A 9,022-nucleotide genomic window follows, 5' to 3' on the forward strand; every position below is an offset into this window, starting at 1 on the left:
ACAAACTTTGGCGCATTAGACCAATTACATTCAAATTAATGGTACGCAGACCATATTTTCTATCCTATTTGGGCCATACTAGTCACTTCATAACCTGCAAAACAGTACATATACAATATATACCATTCACCCATTCATTATCATGAATGGCCCACATAGCTGGTTAGTAAAACACGTTATGCATCACTTAAATATTTGCAGCAGTTAGTCACGGGCAACAATAATCTACCAATTATTCAGTCCTTATTAATTCTAATCAAGTTGTTTAACCTTAAAGGATTTGTAGACCAAATCAAGAGTTTATGACTAAAAATGCTCCCACTCAAACCAATAACTTTATATGCTTTACTAATTTTAAACATAAAAATGTATTTCTAGTCTAACCGGAAACATACAAGTTTAATTAAAATTTAAAGCTCATATAAAATTATAATCGAATCCATTAATTTAATTTATTTTTAGTTGAATTTAAGAATTTAAATTAATTCAAAGTTTAATTTTAGTAAAATAATTAATATAAAAAATTTATAATAATTATAATATTCAAAATTAAAATCCGAGAAAACAATTTAAATTATTAATTTTAAAATTAATTAAAATCGTTTCCGAACTGAAAATTCAAAATTAAAATAAACCAAACCAATCGGGTCAAGTCCATGCCTCGTCAAGTCCAACAAGCAACAAACCCCTTGTCACTCGATTGATCGTACCGCAAAGCCCAATTAACAACGCACCAATGCGTCAGGCCCAGCGAGCCACGCTTGCGCGCAGCCCACTCGCCCATCGCCTTGGCGCGCTGCTGGGCAACGCTTGTTGGACAGGCCAGCCAACGCTGCCCGCGTGCACGTTGTGCTGCACTTGTCGCTGCCTTGGCGTGCTGCTGGGCGAGCCAACGCACGTTGTGGCGCAGCACCATCGCTGCCCACGCGTGCTTGCCTTGCTCGCTGCACTTGCTTGCCCATCGCCCCACACGCGTAGCACACAGCCCCTAGGCAGCCATTGCCTTGTGCATGCTACGCTCGTTGCTCGATGCATTCGTACCGCATGGGCGACGAGCTCCCTTGCTCGTCGTTGCGTGCCCGCACTATACAACACCTCTTAAGGGTAACACATAGCGTCCTTTGCTTTGTGCGTGCAACTTTTATGAGCGAATTATATAAAAATTAAAACTTTTTAATTTAAAATTAATGACAAATTAATAAATCATATTAATTTCATAATTTTAGGGCGAAAAATTGAAAATTTATTAATCAATTTATTTTCGATTAACATGGATTCAAATCTAGGTCATAAAAATTTAAAATTTATCATAAATTAACAATTTTTATGGTGGTTTTTAATCATGGATACCTAATTAAATCATTAATTAATTATGAAAATCAAATCAATTCTAAATTATTCGAATTTCAACAAATTAATCATAATTACAAATTAGGTTGTATAATTAACCAGTCTAGGCATTCAAAATTGTTAAACATATACAGTAGGTCAATCAAAAATTCAAGATTTATCAACAAGAATCGCAAATATTCAATTTAACATCTTAAATTTACAAACTTTTGCGTTCGAAAAACTAAAACCTACGAAAAGTAATAGTTAGGCTTCGAATTTGGGAATTCTGGGTTCGGCCGGAAAGTACTTTTTTGTCAAAATTTTAGAATTCCTTTTACATGCGGAATTGATAAAAAAATCACTCGATTTGGTTGAGTAACGAAGAAACTGCCGAAAAACTGCGTACATATAATTAAATAAACGCAATTTGCAATTAATGAACAATTACGAAAATTAATCACCCCTTTTAATTCTTTGCAAATTTGTAAAATTTAACCATGTTATGCAATTTAGATTATGAAAAGAATAAGAGGCTCGTAATACCACTGTTAGGTTATGATACATATGAAAAACATAAATCATGCGGAAAACCTTAATGCCAGGAAACATATTATTTACACATAATCAGTTAGCATAATTCAGATGCATACACTTTGTAGCGTGCCCTCCCTAGTTGCGCCCGAACCGAACAAGAACACGTCTTTAGGACTCCAAGTGTCGTCCCTCCGTAGATAGTCCACAGCACGTCCGGATCCGCTTTAAGATTGACCAACTAGAATCGCCCTTAAGGTACTATAATTTTCGGCTAATATGGGCAAGTAATGTGACTGATTTTTCTGCTCAAAATCACAGCTTTTATTGTGTGAATACTTGTTAAAAAAACTCTTGTATAAATTTATGACCCTAGACATATATTTATAGAACCATTGAAAAGGATTTCGAATCCTGTTAGAATACTAATTAATTAATTTGAATCCTTTCAGAACTCTAAATAATTAATTTTATCTTTTAGGATTAGGATTTAATCATAGCACGAATTCCGATAGCTTTAGGATTCGTATAGCACGCACACGAGCACCGCACGCCTGCGCGCATGCCTCGCGGCCCACGCTGAGCGCACAGCGCCTTGGCCCAATGCTCGCAGCCCATTGGCTGAGCGCGCGCGCCATGCCTGCTGGGCCTGGCCTTGCGCTGGGCCTAGCGTCGCTTTGGCGTGTGTTTGATGCGTGTGGCTTGCTGGGCGTCGGCCTGGCTTCGTGCTGAGCCTTCGTCTAGCAAGCCTCGTCCGATGCTAATTCGTACGATACGCTTCCGATTAAATTCCTAATTCCGGAATTCATTTCCGATACGAACAATATTTAACATTTCCGATTCCGGAATTAATTTCCGTTTCGAACAAATATTTAATATTTCCGTTTCCGGAATTATTTTCCGATTCCGATAATATTTCTTATTCTGACAATATTTCCGTTTCCGGCAATATTTCCATTTCCGATAATATTTTCCGATACATACCATGTTTCCGTTTCCGGCAACATCTACGACTTGGATAATATATATATTTCCGATACGATCCATATTTCCGTTTCCGGCAATATCATCGTTTTCGGAGTATTCATTTACTTTGCCTTTGACGATCTTAGCTCCCACTGAAACCAAGATCCGTTGATTCCGAATAACCATAAATGGAGTATTTAATGCCATTAAATACTTGATCCGTTTACGTACTATTTGTGTGACCCTACGTGTTCAGTCAAGAGTAAGCTGTGGATTAATATCATTAATTTCACTTGAACTGAAGCGGCCTCTAGCTAGGCATTCAGCTCACTTGATCTCACTGAATTATTAACTCGTTAATTAATACTGAACCGCATTTATTAGACTTAACATTAAATGCATACTTGGACCAAGGGCATTATTTCCTTCATTAAAGCCCGAACACAAGCCTTGCTGGAGGGGTGGTGGGACACCACCAACACATTTCACATGAGCTGGGGGAGATTACTATTACTCCCTTTGAGTTCACCATGATCACTGGTCTCCCATTTTCTGAGAGGGAGGTGGTTTTCGACTCCGACTTGAGATGGCATTCTGATGGTGTGAAGGACGGGATTGGCCCTGTTTTAGATTTGATCACGGATAATGATTCTTATGCATCTGTGGAGGTGATTTTGACTGGGCTTCGTATGGCTGGCATGACAGCGGAGCAGAGGGTTCGGCTCTTCCTTCTGGCTTTGGTAGGTCGAGTAGTCTCCCCTGGCAGGAATAGCCACGTACTGGTGGGATTTTTGAGGTTCTTGGGCGACTTGAGGGTTGTTTCGAGCCTGAACTGGGATGACTTAGCATATGGCCACCTCTTGTATGAGATGAAGAATGCTTCACGGACTACCCAGGAGAGTTCGGCGAGCATAGCTGCCTTGTGGAGAGTGCTGGAGGTGTTTGGGACTCCTTGTATTTTGTAATTAGTACTTGCATGTTTGTACATTGTATTTTGTAGGCATAAGACTGACTGATGTCTTGTTTGCTTTTTCAAGTTTTGGGCGTATGAGCATTTTCCTAGCTTGGCACCAGATCACCCTAGGGTTGCGGCTTACCCGTTTGCTGCCTCTTGGGAAGGAGCGGCGCGCAAGAATTTGCCTTTGGCGACCTTTCAAAGAGCGTTGAGAGTTTTGCCTTCCAAAGAGGTGCGTTTTTGTATTGTGTAGGATTTTATCCCATTTGTACTGAGTTGTCTGTCTTGTAGGTGGTCTGGCGCCCTTTTGCTACTGCGCCCACACCTGCTTCGGCTATGCGAGCCTTCTACTTGTCTAGACGACGGGTGTTGTTCCTGGGGGTTTATCTCCCCATGTGGTATCTGGGTGATCGAGTGACTCCTCAGCGCAGTGCAAGAGGCAGGTTTGTCCCTTTGGATCCTCCGGAGTCCATGTTGTCGAAGACTGTTGATGTTATCCGGGTTTATGCGGAGGTTGTGGAGGCTGGTGGTGAGTCCATTTGTCTCCCGTGGGAGAAATTTGTAGATAGGAGGGCCAACTATGAAGACCTCCTGTCGAGGCTTGCTCCACCTGTTCGCTTTGTGCCGCCGGTGAGTTTTTGGATTTGAATCTTGTATTCTTGGATTTTTGTATTCTTGTATTATTGAATCTTGTATAATTGGATCGTTGTATGTGTGCTTGTAGGCCGAGGAGATCGACTCGGAGGATGTTCCTTATGCTGACAGGGTCCTCCGCTACGTGGACTCGGATGGGGAGCAGGTGGAGGTTATTGTTCTGATGGCCTCTCCTCCAGATCGAATAGCGACTGATGCCCTTTCGGAGCAATATACAGCTGTAAGTGCCTTTGTATTTTCTTGAAATTGGTTGTAGTTTTGTATTTGGAAATTGATTTTGAATTTTGTATGCAGGCGCCTCGGGTGAGAGTGCGCCGTTGGATGCTTATGATTGATTCTTTGAAGAAGCATTGTATCAATCTGACCAAGAAGCTTGTTGGTCGAGACAGAGAGGTGAGTTTATTGATTCTGAGGTGTTTGTACTCTTGAAACTTGGACATGGACATCTGATGCTTGAATTTTGAACTTTGTATAGGAGCGTCGTCGAGGCCAAAGAGAATATGAGGATAGGGGACCTCGAGCTAGTATTCCGAAGGAGCCGACCGGGGGGAGTCTAGGTCGAGGCACGAACTTTGGTGCTGAGATTCGCCAGAGGCACTCGGATGCTGGGTGAGGAGATATCCCCTATACTTCTGCCTAGCCTGGCAGGCATTCGTATTCTTTCGGAGGTACAGGCGGTCTGATGTGTTTCATGCCTTCCCCTGGCGTCCACTTAGGAGCGGGCAGTTCTCAACCCTGGGGTGCGGTGTCTTCGGCTCAGTAGTACTAGTTGGAGCGGATGCGCCAGATTCAGGATATGAAGATGCAGCGTCGGTTTATTGCGACGTAGCAGTCTTATCAGTTTCCTTCCCATCAGCAGGGGCCTCAGCAGTTTTCTAGTACCCTCCGTATCTCGGAGCAGGAGCCAGTTACCCCCGCGACTAAGCTTGATCGAGATATGGAGTAGTACATGAGCCGGAACAGGAACAAGGAGCCTGTGATTGAGACTGTGGTTGAGGATGACTCGGACTAATCTTGCATGGTAGCGAGTTCTAGCTTTGCCTTGGTTGGGCTTTTGTATGAGGATTTTTGTATGGATATTTGTAGTTGTATTTGTATTTGTACGATTTCAATTTTGGATTTTGTATTTGTATGGTTTGAATTGGAATGGTTTGAATTTGTATGGTTTGAGTTTTTCTATGTGTGTTTTGCAAGGTTTGAATTGAATTTCGTATGCGTTGTGTGTGCATTTTGAAATCTGTGGCTATACGTATGCATGCAAAATGAAAAAAAAATGCCCATTATAAGCCCCCACTTTGATTGAGGTTTTTTGGTTTAGAAAAAGCGCAAGTCAAAGTATATTCAACTTTTGCTCAAGCAAATGCTGACTTGACTTAGGACGCCGATCTAGAACTAGAATGCTTTTGAATTTTGAACAAATTGACCCGAAATTGGCCCGAGTGCTGATTCGAACTGCTTGACATTGCGCGGCTTGCAGCTTCTGGAATATTCTGCATAAATCATTGGAGCTGATTTGGTTGTACAATCCCATGAGGAGTGCGTACTTGAAGTCATAAAGTGGGACGTTGGGTTATTCCTTCTTGGATGTCCTACACCTGGCGCAGGCTTTAGCGCCCAGCGCAGGTGGTACTTTCAAGTACCACCATAAGTGTTGGTTTTTGTATAAATAGGGAGCATTCCGAATCACTTTTCTTGCACCAATCCTTTACTGCTCTTCTTCACCTTCTACTTCTTCACAAAAAGAAAGCAAATGGCTGTGTCTTTTGAAAATGCCTTGAACTTTTGGCTTGGTTCGCTAGGCAAACTGGAGAAAAACGAGCTAGATGGCATGCATCTTGGGGTGCTCGTCTCCTTCAGGTTCATGAAACTTTATATGCATTTCATCCATACCGCTTTGGAGGCTTGGGATCCGATTCACCACGTTTTCCGCGTTGGTAACAACGAGGTATGTCCCCTCCCTGAAGAGTTTAGTGCCATATTGGGTTGGCCCCTTATGATAGAGCCTTGTATGCCTAGTGTTGAGGAACACTTTTTCTTGGGTTTTGAGAGGTATTTGGGCCTGAAGCCTCCACTTTTGAGTGTTGTTGTATATGGTTGAGGGTGGATTTGTCCCTCTTTATCACCCATTTTGCTGGACTTGATATCCCCAAGGTCTACCGCTTGACGGCTTTGAGTTTTTGTATCTTTACTCGCTTCCTCTTTTCGAGGCAGGGGTTTGTCAATGGCAATGCCTCCCTAATAAAGATTGTGGCAGTTTGCTGAAGTCGGACCCCTCATCCATGCCATCAGGAACCCCGGTGCTACTCCAATTAAGAATATGGAGTTTCTTGTGTTTGGTTATGACAAATATAAAACATATATTTCATGCGGAAAAACCATAAAGCCATGAATCTAAATTAATTGCCACATAGTCAATTAGCATATCTAGGATACATACATCTGACGCGTGCCTTCCCTAGCTGCTCCCGAACCGAACAAGAACAAGTTTAGGACTTCAAGTGTCGTCCCTCCGTAGATAGTCCACAGCACGTTCTGATCCGCCTTAGATTCAATTAACTAGAATTTAGCCTAAGGTTTTATGTTATTCGTACTTAATTATTTGGCAAATTATTAAGCTTAGTTTAACCTTAAAACTATATGAATACTTGAGAATATGATGTATATAAATTGTGATTTTCATCACCTATTTATAGGGTAGGATTATCGGAACTAGAAACCTACTAGGATTCAATTTATCTAAATCAATTAGACTTAAATCAAACCTTTGTTTTTAGTGTTTAGTTAAACAACTAACTCTAGTAGTTTTAGGAAAATAATCTAATCAGACAAATCCTAAGCAATCAAGGATTCGAGGCTTGCCAAACCACACACACGAACAGCCCAAGAGGGGCTGCCCGCGCGCGCGGCCCAGCAGCGCTGGCGCGGCCCATGCGTGGGTGCGACCAGTCGCCTGACCTTGCCTTGTGCTCGGCTGGGCCTTGCCATGGTGGGGCGGGCTGTTGTTCATTCGCTTGCCTTTGCGCGGGCTTCCCTAGGCGCGGGCCTAGCTTCGTGCTGGGCCTTGCGTCTAGCAAGCTCGTCTAATGTTTATTTCGTACGTCGCGCTTCCGATTTATTTTCCGATTCCGGATTTCATTTCCGATTCGAACAATATTTAATATTTCCGATTCCGGAATTAATTTCCGTTTCGAACAAATATTTAATATTTCCGATTTCGCAATTTATTTCGGATTTCGATAATATTTCCGATTCCGGCAATATTTCCATTTCCGGCAATATTTCCGATTCCGGCAATATTTCCATTTCCAATAATATTTTCCGATACGTACCATGTTTCCGTTTCCGGCAACATCTACGACTTGGATAATATTTATATTTCCGATACGATCCATATTTCCGTTTCCGGTAATATCATCGTTTCCAGAGTATTCATAATTTGCCTTTTGACGATTTCAGCTCCCACTGGAACCGAGATCCGTCGATTCCGAATATCCATAAATGGAGTATTTAATTCACTTAAATACTTAATCCGTTCGCGTACTATTTGTGTGACCCTACGGGTGCAGTCAAGAGTAAGCTGTGGATTAATATTATGAATTCCACTTGAACTGAAGCGACCTCTAGTTAAGCATACAGTTCACTTGATCTCACTGAATTATTAACTTGTATAATTAATTAATACTGAACCGCATTTATTAGTCTTAGCATTGAATGCATACTTGGATCAAGGGCATTATTTCCTTCAGTCTCCCACTTGTCCTTAGGGACAAGTGTGCATTGCCTAATTCCTTTGTCGCTTGATGCTTGCTCATGAACATAAGGGAAGAGTTGTCATCCTTATTATGTCCAGAGGTATTTCTCGGTTTTAGAGTTCAACTGATCAAATAAACAAATAATCATAGCCTATGATTCATTTGAGCACGGCCATGCATTTTACCGTTTCTAGCTCTCCGAGTGGCCTTGTACAACTTTCAGCATCTCATCCCGATTTATGGGAGGACAATATCAATCTTGCGATCTTGAGATTAGATTTCTTTTGATATGTGATTACCCAAGCATTGCCGTTATAGCCTCCTTTTACGTTGCGACGGTTGACAACGCCAAAGTAACCAGTTCTCAAACAAGTAATCTCAAATCACTCAGGCATTGTGGATTAGTGTCTAATAATTTTAATGAAATTTACTTATGACAGATTTTCATCTCTTACAGTAAAGTTTCATAGGGCTTTCCGATACTAGTCTTCTCAAAGTAAGTATCTATGCAAATGATTGCGACATTGCCATGTCCACATAGTTCAAGAAACAGAACTACTAGTCATCTTGCATTCTAATCGTCTAACGTTTTCTATGCGTCCATCTTTATAGAAAACTCCGACCAGGGACCATTTTCAACTTTTGACATTCAAGTTCACTTGATAGACATTTCTTAGTCACATGACTGGTCCTGACAGTCTATCTTGAATATATCGTCAAATTGAAAGGACTCATCATTTAATACTAAACCAAGATTAAATGGAATATGAAAATACATTTCATATATGATAAATGTTCAACTCCAATGTTTTACAACCATGGGCCTCTAACC

The sequence above is a fragment of the Spinacia oleracea genome, chromosome 4 (genome assembly GCF_020520425.1).
Source record: "Spinacia oleracea cultivar Varoflay chromosome 4, BTI_SOV_V1, whole genome shotgun sequence".
Lineage (NCBI taxonomy): Eukaryota > Viridiplantae > Streptophyta > Magnoliopsida > Caryophyllales > Amaranthaceae > Spinacia > Spinacia oleracea.